The sequence below is a fragment of the Nyctereutes procyonoides genome, unplaced genomic scaffold (assembly GCF_905146905.1).
Source record: "Nyctereutes procyonoides isolate TBG_1078 unplaced genomic scaffold, NYPRO_anot_genome, whole genome shotgun sequence".
In the NCBI taxonomy this organism is placed as follows: Eukaryota; Metazoa; Chordata; class Mammalia; order Carnivora; family Canidae; genus Nyctereutes; species Nyctereutes procyonoides.
The window spans coordinates 46,834,304-46,848,543 of NW_026575044.1; positions in this window are offsets into that span (position 1 = coordinate 46,834,304).

Below are 14,240 nucleotides of genomic sequence, written 5' to 3' on the forward strand. Positions count from 1 at the left end.
AAGCCTAAGTCTTTTAGTTTTGATTAAAAAGATCACAGAGAATGAAGGGGCTTGCTAGCTTAGAGACCATACTGATAAAACCAGGAAGATTAACTACACTCCATTTTTGATATGTGGCCCAGGCCCCCTTTGGGTGAATGATGGGGTCTGGCTTTGGTTAAAGAGATCACTGATCAGATTTTTCAGGTAGGGGCAAGTAGGAATAAGCAAGAATATAGTACATAATGTATATAATTGTGATCTTATGAATGGAATGCTATGAAAATAATGGCATAAATATGCATATTCATTTATATTAATTTCTTGGTATAAAAATAGGATAAAAATGAGAAAACATTAAAAAATATTTACACTAAGGCAGAGTAAGTTTTATAATCATCAAACTTTGGCAAATACATTTAATATAAATTTATTTTTCTCATCATGGCTAAATAGAAAATGAACACTCCAATCAGTTTGAATTTCTATCTATGCCCAGAATTACTTTAGTTCTGCTTACTCATTACACATGCTTGGAGACTTTAGAGCACTGGGTGTAAACATTTGCCACTTTGGTCTATTCTGCTTTCAAGTGACAAAGTCTGTTTTATTTGCTAACTTTAATTACTGTGGATGGCTCCTTATCTGTGCTTGCAATGGGCTGATCCTGTCCTTGTAGTCATGGTCTTGGATGACACTGCATGACATTCAGAAGACTCTGGACATCTTCTTTTCTAGGGCCTGGAATTCCTCTACCCAGCTAAGAAGGCAACAACCCCCATGGAAATGGTACTGTCCTTCTAATTGGTTTGCTTACTTGGCAACCACATGAATTTATCACTCACTCACTGGAAATGGATTTAACCATGGGAATTGCTTTGTTAAATTCTGAGTTCCCATAACTTACAATCATTCACAGTGCTTTAAACTATATTTTTTACTATCCAACCTTACAGATAAAATACTTATGAATATTCTATCCTCTCATACTCATGTTTACTTGTGAATTCCAGACACTTCGAGCTATAGTTGGGATGTCCCTATGTCCATGATATTAATTCCTCACCATTCAAAGAGCTCTTTCATCTCAGTCTCAATTGGGCTCTTAGCAGTAAAGTCAGACTCCTAGAAGAACCAAGTGAAAATGTAAATTGGTGTTCTTTTAATTAACATCATTCTTGCTTCTCATTGTTGTAAGCCTTCCATCTGGATACTGGAAGACAATAATTTTTGGTAAGGACTGGAACTGAGTCAAAAGGAAGTCTTGTCAGCCAAACAATGAGAAAAATAGATGATTGGGAAAATAGGTATAAATTTCTAAAGTAGGGTATCCCTCCCTCCAAAAAATTAAATGCAAATGCTTGTTAAGTAAGGGACAATGCATTCATTATATGAGAATAAAACTTTAATTAAATGTACTCTGTTATTGGGTATATTTCCAGATTTAACTTATAAAACTAACACTGTGATACATATTCATTATTGTTTCTTTTAAAAGTTCTTTCTTTTTAAAAAATATTGATAAGATTACAGGCATACCTCAGAGATATTGAGGGATCAGTTCCAGACCACAGCAATAAAGTGAGTGAAATGTACTGTTTGGCCTCTCAATGCATATAAAAGTTATGCTCCAATTGCACTGCAATCTACTAAGTGTACAATTGCATTATGTCTAAAAAACAATGTATATACCTTAATTCAAAAATACTTTATTGCTAGAAGTACAAACCATCATCTGAGCTCTCAAGGAGCCATAGTCACTAATCACAGGTCACCATAAGAGATATAATAATGATGAAGTTTGAAATATTGTAAGAATTTCCAAAATGTGACACAGAAACATAAAGTGAGCAAATGCTGTAGGAAAAAAATGAATCAAACAGACTTGCTTGATGCAGGGGTTATCCACAAGCCTTTAATTTGTAAAAACAAACAAACAAACAAGACAAAACAAAAACAAAAAACACAATATCTGCAAAGAATAATAAATTGAGGTATGCCAATTTTTCATAGCATGGATGTTTGTTAACTATGAAAATTTAGTCAATATGCTTAAGAAAAAAGAAATCAAAGTTGCTCACAAAAAATAAAAAAATAAACATTGCCATAACCATAATCCCACCATTTATAAAATGTGGGGTTCTGGGATACTTATTTCCAGAATGCATGGTATTCATAGTTGAAATCGTGTGACACTCAACAAGGTGTAAATTATAAATATAAGATGGAAACAATAACTTATTAAATAATAAGCTTCCATTATTTGAGTTTTAGCAAACATTTAAATTATATGTATAAAAGTCATCTTTCTGTATTTCACCTCTATGCCTCCCTCAGTCCCTCAAGCCCAAGTCATTTTTGATGTGGTTTATATTTGGAATGACAACCACTCTGAATATAAGCAGATAACAATGGTTGGCAATCAAATGCTTAGGAGGGCTTGCAACTGATTTCTAAAATTTCTTACGCAAAGATGGAGTAATATGAACCCCCCAACCTTGTCACACCTGGCCACAGTTTACCCAAATGGCCCAAGGGAATTTAGAGCTGCCATGGTATTGCTCACTAGGGGAGACACAGGCTCATAGGCATAGGAACCCAGGGGCTAATCTGCACCCTAGTGAGGACATCTCTTCCCTAGGGATAAAAAATGCCAAACTTTCCTCTGCCCTCCAGCAAAATTACATAAAGGGAATTCTTTATCTTCTTATCCACAAGAGTTTTTTAGAGTAAATAATGAAAAGGCTAAGAGAAAATTAATAGATTTGATGAATTTAAACCTTCAAAATAAAATCTGGCAGTTTCAAAAGAAAGGCAAATGAGCCATTTCAGGTTGGGGAGACTGTGATATTCCATCCTATCAAAGAAATTTGTTTTGTATATTTTTCATTGGAGTTCGATATTCCAACATACAATATCACCCAGTGATCATCCCATCAAGTGCCCCCCTCAGTGCCCATCACCCAGTCACCCCCCCCCCGCCCACCTCCCCTTCCACTACCCCTTCTTCATTTCCCAGAGTTAGGAGTCTCTCATGTTTTGTCACCCTCTTTGATCTTTCCCACTCATTTTCTCTCTTATAATCCCTTTCACTATTTTTTATATTCCTCGTATGAGTGAAACCATACAATGATTGTCCTTCTCTGACTGACTTACTTCACTCAGCATAATACCCTCCAGTTCCATCCACATTGAAGCAAATGGTGGCTATTTGTCATTTCTAATGGCTGAGTAATATTCCATTGTATATACAGACCACATCTTCTTCATCCATTCATCTTTCGATAGACACTGAGGCTCCTTAATTTTGCTATCATTGAAAATAGTTGGGGAATAAATAAGCAGGCAGGGATCCACATGGTTCAGCACTGAAACTGATTCTTACTTTAAATTTTACAAAGCTTCAAAAAGCTGGAAATTAGTAGAATGTCTAAACACGCACTTGACATCAAGCTCTCCTGTGAATCAATGTGCTAAGCCTAATTGGAAACTAAAGGTAGATTGTTTGAAACTAAAATGAGTCATTGGGAGAGCTTTAGTCTGGATAAGGAAGGACAAGTTATAGAATAATGACCTACACGGTGCTTGTTGGGTTACAGATTTATCACGGGACACTATTAGCATCTTACTTTGTGCTGTACACCCTGTTAGCTGCTTTCACACATATTTTTAAGATAATCCTCAAAATAAATCCTGTAAAATTATGTATTCTCATTTTACATGTAAAGAAACTAGTGTCAGGAGAGTGTAAGTCATTTAGCCAAAGTCCTAGAGCTAATAAGAGGCTGAGCCATCCTTGGACGGTCTTCAGAGATGTCGGTTTTAATCCAAGAGGTATGAAATGTATTATAGACTCCACATCTCAGACTCTCGCACAAGCTCTTACTCTAGCAAACATTGTTATACAATTTTTTAGACATATCAGAAGGAATATTAGAAAGCAAATAAATCTTATATTAATATCATAGTACATTTCAGTTTGGAGTAATAGGTGTGATCTTAATGTACATTTCTTCCAAAATAAGATATGTTGGAGCTGGAGAAGTCACAGTGATTGACAGTGAAAACAAATCTGCTCTTAGGAAGTGATATCTCTTCAACTCAGTGTATCTGTGATCACATGTTGCTTAACAACATCATCACAGCCACAAAGCAAGTTCAAATACATTAATAACAGTCTTGCATCTAAATAATAATTTCCACTGCCCTCTGTCTTCTCCTTTCAAACATGAAATGGCTATCTGCTATTCTTTGCCTCCTCTCCCCAACCAATATCTATTTGCAGAGGTGCTTTCCTTTTGAGCAATGCCCTCTTCCTGTACTTGGAGTTCATTGGCCTTATGAAAGGCTTTGCCCATGCTGCAAGAATGAAAGGAATGATCCAGACTGACTGGGCAACTCTCAGTGATTAGCTCAGAGTTTGTCATGTGACTCAGGATGGTCCAGAGTGAACCTGTTGTTTTAGGTTCAATGGCTGCTGTAACCAGTTCCCACAAACGTGGTAAAAACAACAGAAAACTCACCCTCTCACAGTTCTTCTGAAATCTGTTTCACGAGGCCAAAATCTCAGTGTCAGCAGGGCCAGGCTCCTTCTGGAGGCTCTAGGGGAGAATCTGCTCCTTGCCTCTTCCAGCTTCTGGTGGCTGCCAGCATTCCTGGACTTGTGGTCACATCACCCCCCCCCCCCCCACCGTGGTACCTCTGTGGTCACATTATTTTTCCTTTTCTGTGTGTGTGTGTGTGTGTGTGTGTGTGTGTGTGTCTGTGTGTGTAGTCTCCTTCCACCTTCTTATAAGGATACTTGGGATTGCTTTTAAGGTCCAGCTGAAAAATCCAGGATAATGTGCCCATGGATTTATAACATAATCATATCCTCAAAGACCTTCTTTTCATTTTAGAATAGTATTTCCTGGTTTCAGGAATTAGGACCTTCAGATGGCCATTGTTCAGCCTTTTCTACCTACCTGGGCAGAATTAATGAGAGGAAACATTATCGGTTCACTCTGGACTCGGGCTTTGTGTATGTGGTCTGCAGACATCTTGCCATCAAGGGGATATCTGCCTGAGAATGACCAGCAGGAGAAAATAGAGCCAAACGCAGACAGAGGGGAGACCTAAATGACATCCTTTCAGGATTCTCCAGGCCCTAAGCGAGGCCAGCTTCTGGACCAGTTATTTAAACCAGTAAATTCCCCTTTTCCTTAAGCCAGATTTTTTTTTCTTTTGCTGAGAGAAGGACGAACATAAATTATGTCTCCACTATTAGAGCATATCTTCCAGAAAACTACCTCACATTAGGCCCATTTCATAATCATAGGGGTTTGGAAATTTTCTACTTAAACCCAATAACTTTGGAATACACGCATGTGCCTTTTATGAACACTGATTCAGAGTCAAAGGTGGAATCCAGTTTCCCTGAGTCCTGTTGGGCCTTTTTGCTTTCTCCATTGTCCAGAAATGCTTCTTATTCTCTCCTTTCATGCTGTTTTTCTTTCTGCATCACCTGCCTCCCACTCCATTTCTTTTCCTTTCTCACTTCAAAGGTTTCCTAATTGAAATGTGCCGAAGCAATTGAAATGTGGTACCTCGGTGAATTACTGTCAGACACCATAACCTTTGCACCAGCTAGCATCTTGTCGTGAGAGGAGACCGCGTATGTTGGTGAAAGTTTAGAAGAGAGTCGCAAGCAGTTTCACGTTGGCAAAGTTCTATACGAAGAGAAAATAATTTTTAAGAAGTTAAATTGTAAGGTGGGCCATTTGCTATTGACAATTAAACTTATCTCTTTTGTATGTTTTCTATCTATTGACAATTAACATTTTTGATACCAAATATTCTGAGCATATAAAGTAAAAGACATGTTGCAGATAGAGAGATTTGGGGTAATATGAAACAGTGTAGCTTTCAAGATTTCATTTTTAGAAGGTGGCTTTAAGAAAGATTCTTACAGCATTTCTGTTAATAAGATGGAGGAGCCTGGGCTGAGCAGTTAGACATGTAGCAGGTGTGTGACCAGAGGTTTTTTCTTTTTTTGTGGGGGAAAGAAAAAGAAACATCTAAAATTTATTCTGCAACAAGACAGACAGCATCAGCAGGTAAAAACTACAGGGGTTTCTCCACAGATCATACATTCACACGGGCATGATTTACTTAACAGGGAGAAAGGCTCTGGTGTGTTCTCTGTAACAATATCCACTTCACAGTGTAAACAGGTACTTGCATTGTGTTCTCAACTTACAATTCCAGAAGGAAAGGCACAACATGGCAAACAAATTTTTGGATCCTAAAGTCAGGTGCAATAACACAGACCAACTTTTGTTAGCAGTCTTGATCTACTTTTCCACAAAGGAGTTTCTCCACTCAGAAATTAAGGTCTTTCTTTCTCCTTCCTTGTTCAACCATCAGAGCACACACTAGATTACGGGCCTCATGACCAATGTTGACCCAGAGGGAAGTCCTTAGGAGATTTGCCAAAGGTTCTTTTTCTTTTGACATGCTTATTAATAACTTCAATCAGGCCAGGGTGGTATGTTGATCAAATTCAAGTATGACATGAGCTGGGGAAGACAAAGATTATACATTGAATGGCTGAATCCAAACTGAAACTGACAACCTGGATTTTGAACTAAATCGAATAAACTCAATTTAAAGAGGCCTCTATTTTAGATTAATATTCAGCTTCACAAATCCAAGATGAGGGAACTATGGATTAACAGCACTTTCTTAAAAACAAAAACAAAAACCCATCCACTTAATTTTGGTTAATTTCTTGATTATCATGACCCCAAAATCTGAAAAAAGCTACCAGAAGAATTAACTGAATCATGGTTCTTTGGCGGATCAAAGGAGTCCAGACCTGCGGGAATGACAATGGCCCTCATGTCCCTAGCTGTCACTGTACTAACCGTACTTGGTGAGAACCAAGTAAATGGAGTTTGGTCCAAAAAACAGTGATGTGGTGATGAATGGCAGGAAACCATGCCATCAAGGCAGTACTGAAAGAACAAGGACTCATGGTGAAAAAACTTAGAATCCCTAAGTATTAAAATGTGTTTTCAAAATTTTAAGCCATGCAGAATTCTAGGCCCCATTGTCAGAAATTTGGGTTCAGCAGTTAGGTAGGAGACTTCACAAATCTTTCTACAAACCTCCTCCCCCAAGGATCTGACCGATTAACTATTCAAGATCAGATTGTATGACTTCTAGAGCATCTTCCAGCGTATCTTATGCTTCTAAGAATTTTTGCTTCCTGAACAGTACATATATTTTAAAATGTTCCTTACAATGGATCTTGCCTCAAATATACATAACGTGTTTACTTTTTCCCCAGAAACAGAATTAGATTCCAGGCGGTTGCTACTGCTTCTCACACCCTGCCATGTCCCCAATCTCCACTCACTTGAGGAGTTTAGCTAACACCACACCCAGCTTGCAGCCTCCCAGAGGGAAATACAGGGTGGGGCCCGAGAACCTGTCATCTCTAAAAAGCTTCAATGATAGACAGAATGACACATTCGATGAGACCTTTCATTTGCTAAATAATTTTGTCTTTTATAAATCCACAAGTTTTGTTTCAAGGACTGCTTAGGTAGAAACAAAGGCTAAAAGGTTAACCAACACCACTTGGTTCATCAGTTACAATTCTACCCCTCTTCATGGAGTGGGTGTCCACACATCCGCAGGTGCCACAGAAGGGTCTAGGCGATCAGAACATCATTTGCACCCCCTTAATCGGTCCTCAGGATTTCACATGTGTCAACCCCATTACTGCTAATGGGAGTTATGTGCACTCAGCTAGGGAAGAGTCCTTGATAATTGTGGGATTCTGGGTTTGAAAAGCAAAGTCACATTTAATGTTTCAGACTTTTGTGAAGCCTTCCTGGCAGCCTTATTAATTTGCTCTTATTTTGGTAATCACTGTTCTTTCGTCTGAGTGGTTATTTTAAAATGGGAAAGGAACCTAAATTAGTATTTTACATTTTAAGACATACATTTGCATCCGTCATAAACTTTAATTTATACTTTGGCCAAATAATTTTAACAGTTGCTATAAAATCAGTTATTTAATAATAGTTTTTACTACCATATTGAATGCAGCAGGAGACAAGCTTAATAGCCTCGTGTCCACAACAAATTTCCAGCTATTATTCGTACATCCCACATGCCTTTGACAACTCCATGGACTAGTCAAGTTCCCACTGATTGCATTATTTGAATCTTGCTAAAAACTAGTTTGCCACGTGCACACAGTGGTTTTTTAGTGAATACATCTGTTTTCCCAACCTCGATTTCTTTTGCTTTCTCAGATTTACATCATTATAAAAACTACTGTTATTTTCAATAGAATAATTTTCCATAATCATATATGTGCCCCTTAATAGAACATCTGCAATTCAATTCTAAAGCACAAAGAGGAAGATGTGTGTAAATGACATTTAACATTTATATTTGCATTAGTAAACATGAGATAAGATTTCAAGGGGGTTAAAAAATATATTTTAGATACTTGCCAAGATAGCTAAGTAAGAAAATTTAAATTGGGCAATTTGTGAAAAATAGTTAAAAAAAATAAAAGTATAACACTAACTTGATTTCTGTTTTAGGCAGCTTGCTTTTTATTTATTTATTTTTATTTATTTATTTTTTGGCAGCTTGCTTTTTAAAAATTATGTTTATTTCCTCAAAAGCATGAATATAGCTTTAATTTACTTATCTAAATTTAAGATAACTTTGTCTGAATTTAGGAAAGTCTAAATACTCAACTTATCTTTAAAAAGTTAAATTTCTTTGTATCTTCTAGAACATATGACATCCAGTGCCGTACTTGACATGTGGAAACAGCATACAATATGTGAGTGAATAAGCCTAAGGACTTGTCAAAATATTATTAAGACTTTTTGAACTTGGATTGTTGGTTAGCCAACAATTGTTTTTCTTTTCCAGTGGTACAATAATTCTTCATCATTTAATTTATTAATTCAATAAGTTCTCATTAAATAGTCATTATAGATGTTTGGGATACATCAGAGATTTACTGTTTTTCCTAGAATATTTAATTAAGTAGTTAATTAACATTGAAGTATAGTTGACACACAATACCACACTTGCTTCATGTACACAACACAGTGATCCAACAACTCCACTTGTCAGGCCATTGCCCACCATGGGTGTCACCACCATTCACCACCAGTTTCCTCTATTCCCTGTGCGGTACTTTTCATCTCCATGACTTACTTATTTTATTACTGGAAGTTTGTACCTCTTAATCCCCTTCATCTCTTTCACCCATCCTCCCATCCCCTACCCCTCTGGCAATCACAAGCTTGTTCTCTGTGTTTATGAGACTATTTCTGTTTGTTTTTTAGATTCCACATATAAATGAAATCATATGGTATTTGTCCTTCTCTGTCTGACTTATTTCACTAAGCATAATATCCTCTAGGTTTTGGCAAATGCCAAAAACTTCATTCTCTTTTATGGCTGAATAATATTCCATTATATGTCTTTATATGTGTCACATCTTCTTTACCCATTCATCTATCAATAGACACATGTTGGGCAGCCCGGGTGGCTCAGTAGTTTAGCGCCGCCTTCAGCCCAGCCTGATCCTGGGGACCCGGGATCGAGTCCTGCGTCAGGGTCCCTGCATGGAGCCTGCTTCTCCCTCTGCCTGTGTCTCTGCCTCCCTCTCTCTCTCAATCTCTCTCTCTCTCTCTCTCTGTGTCTCATGAATAAATAAATAAAAATCTTCAAAAAAATTAAACACATGTTGCTTCCATATTTTCACTGTTATAAATAATGCTGCAATAAGCATAGGGGTGCATATTTTTTGAATTAGTGTTTTCATTTTCTTTGGACAATACTGTATTGCGGTTTTTAATTTTTTGAGGAACCTCCATACTCTTTTCCATGGTGGCTGTGCCAATCTGTATTTTCTACCAACAGTGCACAAGTGTCCCTTTTTCTCCACATCCTCTCCAATACTTGTTATTTGTTGTCTTTTTTATTCTAGCCATTCTAACAGGTATGAGGTGATATCTCATTGTGGTATTTGCATTTCCCTGATGACTAGTGATGTTGAGCATCTTTTCATGTGTCTGTCAGCCACTGTATGCATATATTCTTTGGAAACATGTTTATTCAGGTCTTCTACCCATTTTTAATCAGATTAGTTGTGGGTTTTTGGTGTTGCAAAAGTTCTTTATATATTTTGGATATTATCCCCTTATCAGACGTGTCATTTGCAAATATGTCCTCTCATTCAGTAGGTTGCCTTTTTACTTTGTTGATTGTTTCTTATGCTGTGATCTTTATTTTGGTGTATTCCTACTAGTTTACTTTTGCCTTTGTTTCCCTTGCCCAAAGAGACGTATCAGAAGCATGTTGCTAAGGGCAATGTCAAGTTGGCATTAATTCTTGACAAAATTATTTTCAATCTTTGAAAATTTGCAATGCCTCAAAATAGTGTGTGGAAACAAATGAAGACCAACCTAATGAGAGCAAAGGGTATTTACTAAGATCTTGCTGTAGCAAGAGTGTCAGGTACCATCACTTGTGTTTGCCTAAGACTCCAAGGCAGGTAGGGGAAAGCTTTATGGCTGGAAAAAGAAATGGCTTCAGGCTTGCCTTGCTTGGTGAATCATGGCATGGGGCAACTGTATGCAGATTAGTTAGAAAAGACGCATGCTTTGTGAGTGTTTAGGGGTGCGAATTTGGCTTTCATTGGTTGGTCCTAGTTGGAAGCAGAGACAAAAATTAGAGAAGCTGTCAGTTATTTTTTTTTTTTAAGCTGTCAGTTATTGATCGAGTTCTGGCCATTTGGGACCGATTGTTACAAGAGGTAATGGTCTGATCGTCTACAAGTCTCACAGGGAGTTGGCTCCCTGGGCTGGATGCAGTAGGTAATGGGTCAGTTTCCTGGACTGATTGTTGCAGATTGTGGGTCAGAGTTCTGTTTTTATATTTGGTCTGACCGTTGCCCATTTATAAACTCAGTGTTTCAAATGCTTAGAAATGGGCAAGTCCTGTAATCCAATGAACAAAGAACAAATTAGGGTTAAGAAACTATAACATTGTCCCCTGTAACAAAAAAATATAGTTTGGTAATTTAGTTGACTTTTTTGAGAAAGTTAGTTTATAGTTGTATTACAGTTACATATGCATAAAATCTGTCCTGATGAGCACATTATGATCACACACACGCACGCACGCGCGCGCGCACACACACACACCTATTCACACACACTTCCTGTTCTTAGGGGAAATCATTTTCATCTCTTGGGCATTTCTTTTGCTATTTATCTTCACATATCTAAATATCCCATTTACATACTCCTAATTTAAGACTTGCTATTGGTTGCCCACCTTGGAGGATAAAGATTTAGCTCTCTTTCACTATCACCCCTCAATACTATCACCCCTTTACCCTTGTACAGTAGAACTACCACACTTCTGTGCTCCCATCTTCTCAATACAGTTACATTCTCATTTTGATCGGATAAATATTTATTGTTAACATTATTATAACAACCAAATGCTGTTCACAGCTGATACATATTGTATCCTATGATCATATTTCCTCTTCTTCCCAAGTTTTTGTAATTAATAATAAACTTGTTTTTTCCTGGCTTAATTTTTGATTATTTAATTTCTATCACCAATTTATTACAAATTCTACCTACAAATATTGAAATCTCCTCTAAGTATGTTTTGATATACTAAAGTCTTCTATTAAGTTCATCTTTTTTTTTTTTTTAAGTTCATCTTCTTAGAGCTATCTCTTGTGGACCTGCTGACTCAATCTAGTCTTCCTTGAGTTTTCAGCACAGCTTTCATCCTGAGACCTCCCTACACTATAGTTCCTGATAATTCTGTCTTTCCTTTTCTTTTCCTTAAAGATGTTATTTATTTATTCATGAGAGACACAGAGAAGGAGGCAGAGACACAGGTAGAGGGAGAAGCTGTCTCCCTGCAGGGAGCCTGATGAGGCACTTGATCCCAGGACCTCAGCATCACACCTGAGCCAAAGGCAGATGCTCAACCACTGAGCCACCCAGATGCTCCATGGGAAGGGGTTTTTAACATCAATGCATGTCCTATGGTTACTGGGGCGCCCTCCACAGCCCCCTGCTCAGTAACAGGGCCTCACTAATTAGACTGTCACTGGACAAAATTGCTTGAGACTTAATTTACTCTCCCAGCTTTCCCCAACCTCAGTGACTTATTTAGACCAACAGTGACATAAACCATGTAAATCCTGGAAAAAAATTAAATAAAAGTGAGACATTATTTTATGGTTGTAAATTCTACCTCAATAGAGCTCTAAACAGACAAAAGAAAAAAAGAGGGGTGTTATGCAGCTGACACGAAGTTCACAGAATGTGGGTGAGGCTTGCCATCTTTATTTAGCTACTTGTATGGTTTCAATGCAAGAATCGCAATGTCAGAATTTACGTCTATTCTCTTGGTCTGGTCAGAGTCCTCAGAGAAGAATCTTCCAATCTTTTATCTCGAGAGTAAAATCCTGGTTGTCAATTCTCTGGAAGCTGAGTGGGAGAAAGGGGTTTCAAAATTCATTCCTCACCCTGCCACTTAAGCTCCATCTTCAACATGGTAATTCCCATTCTCACATGTACCTGACATTCCCAAGCAGTGCAGACATGGCCTGTCAGGACTTTGCCAGGGCATCATCTAGTCTTTGGCCAGAGCATACCAGAGGAAGTCAGCTGGCTAGGTGAAGAAATGATGAGCTGGTAGGGGGCAGTTGATTACATTTAAACAAAGTAACCAATCCTTCTGTTTTGGAGCCCACATAGACACCACTTCCTGAAGCCTTTGGGTCTTCAGTGATACAGATTGAGGTGCTTCTCAGGTTTCTCAAATGCCAGCTTAGGATCTGTTTTCCCTTGTCTTGCTGGGTAAGTTGTCAGTCTTCTTTCTTCTTTTCCACTTCAAAATTCTGTTGGCATTGCCTGCCCTGCCATATTGTCTATGTGGCTTAGTTACTCCCACTCCACCCCACCCCACTCTTTTTTTTTTTTTTGCCTATTTCTTTATCATTTTCTTTATCATTATCACTATTTTTGGCTTTCAGGAGGAGGCAACAATAAAAGTGTGGGTTTGATATAACATCTTTAACCCAAAGGACTGATGAATGTGTTGGCCTTTCTGCTCTCAGTATCTTATGTAAAAAGGGATGAGATATAGGCTCATGATACTATTTATACGATACAAAAATTTTCATCTGTATATCAGTTTACATCATATAAAATGTTTCACGTAAATCTCATTTCATCCTCCTGATACTTTTGCAGATATTGTTGGTCCTTTGACCTAAGTGGAAACCTACGATGGTGGCACTGCACCTGCCCGGAGGTCGCCATGCCAGCAAGGGGTGGAGACAGATGCACAGCTTCTGTGTGTCACATGGTCTCATGGAGCTATTTGAATTAACAGAGGACAAGGAAAACAAGAGAGCACTAGAGTTGATTCTGGAAGCAGAAAAAGTGTACATAATTTAACAAAAATGAGGATATTTAACAGGGATAAAAGATCCTGGTTTCTGTCAAGCCAACAGTTAAAAAATTCCAGGTAAGAAAACTAGAAATGAATCAAGATTTTCAGACATCATATTAGATTCCCTGGTAAGGATGCATATGACAGAAGCCATTATCTAAGCACAAAGCCTTATTTCTTAAGGTTAAATACTGATTTTCTTAACTTAGTTGTCCTCTGGGAAGCTTACTACCTTTATGACCATTCTTCTATATCAAAGTATCAGCGACACCTGAAGTGAACAGACAGTATCAAGTAAGATCTCTCTTTTCTGCTGAAGAAAAAATACAGGTAACTTTGGGACATATCAGGCTTTGTTTCTTTCTAATTCTATCGTTTTTTTCTCTTCAGCCTCATATTCAATCAATTAACAAAGATCCATGGAGCTCCTCCTTAGGAGGACCCAAAAGAAGATGAAAAAAAGAAAAATGCAATCTCTGCCCTGAAGGAGCCGTCATCTTTTGAGGAAACAAAACATCACATTCTAGCTCTACTGGAGTGAGCTCAAGCTCTCATACCCCATGAAAATACAGGATACTCACATCCTGTTAAAATTTATCACCCAAAACAATTCATTCATTCATTCATTCATTCATTCAACAAAATTGAGGTGCTTTCCTGTGCAGCTACTGAGTGATTGTGGCTGACTCTGATTAGTGCCATGTTAAATTTGAGATTTTTGTGAGAGGTATGCCATCTTCTCAGAC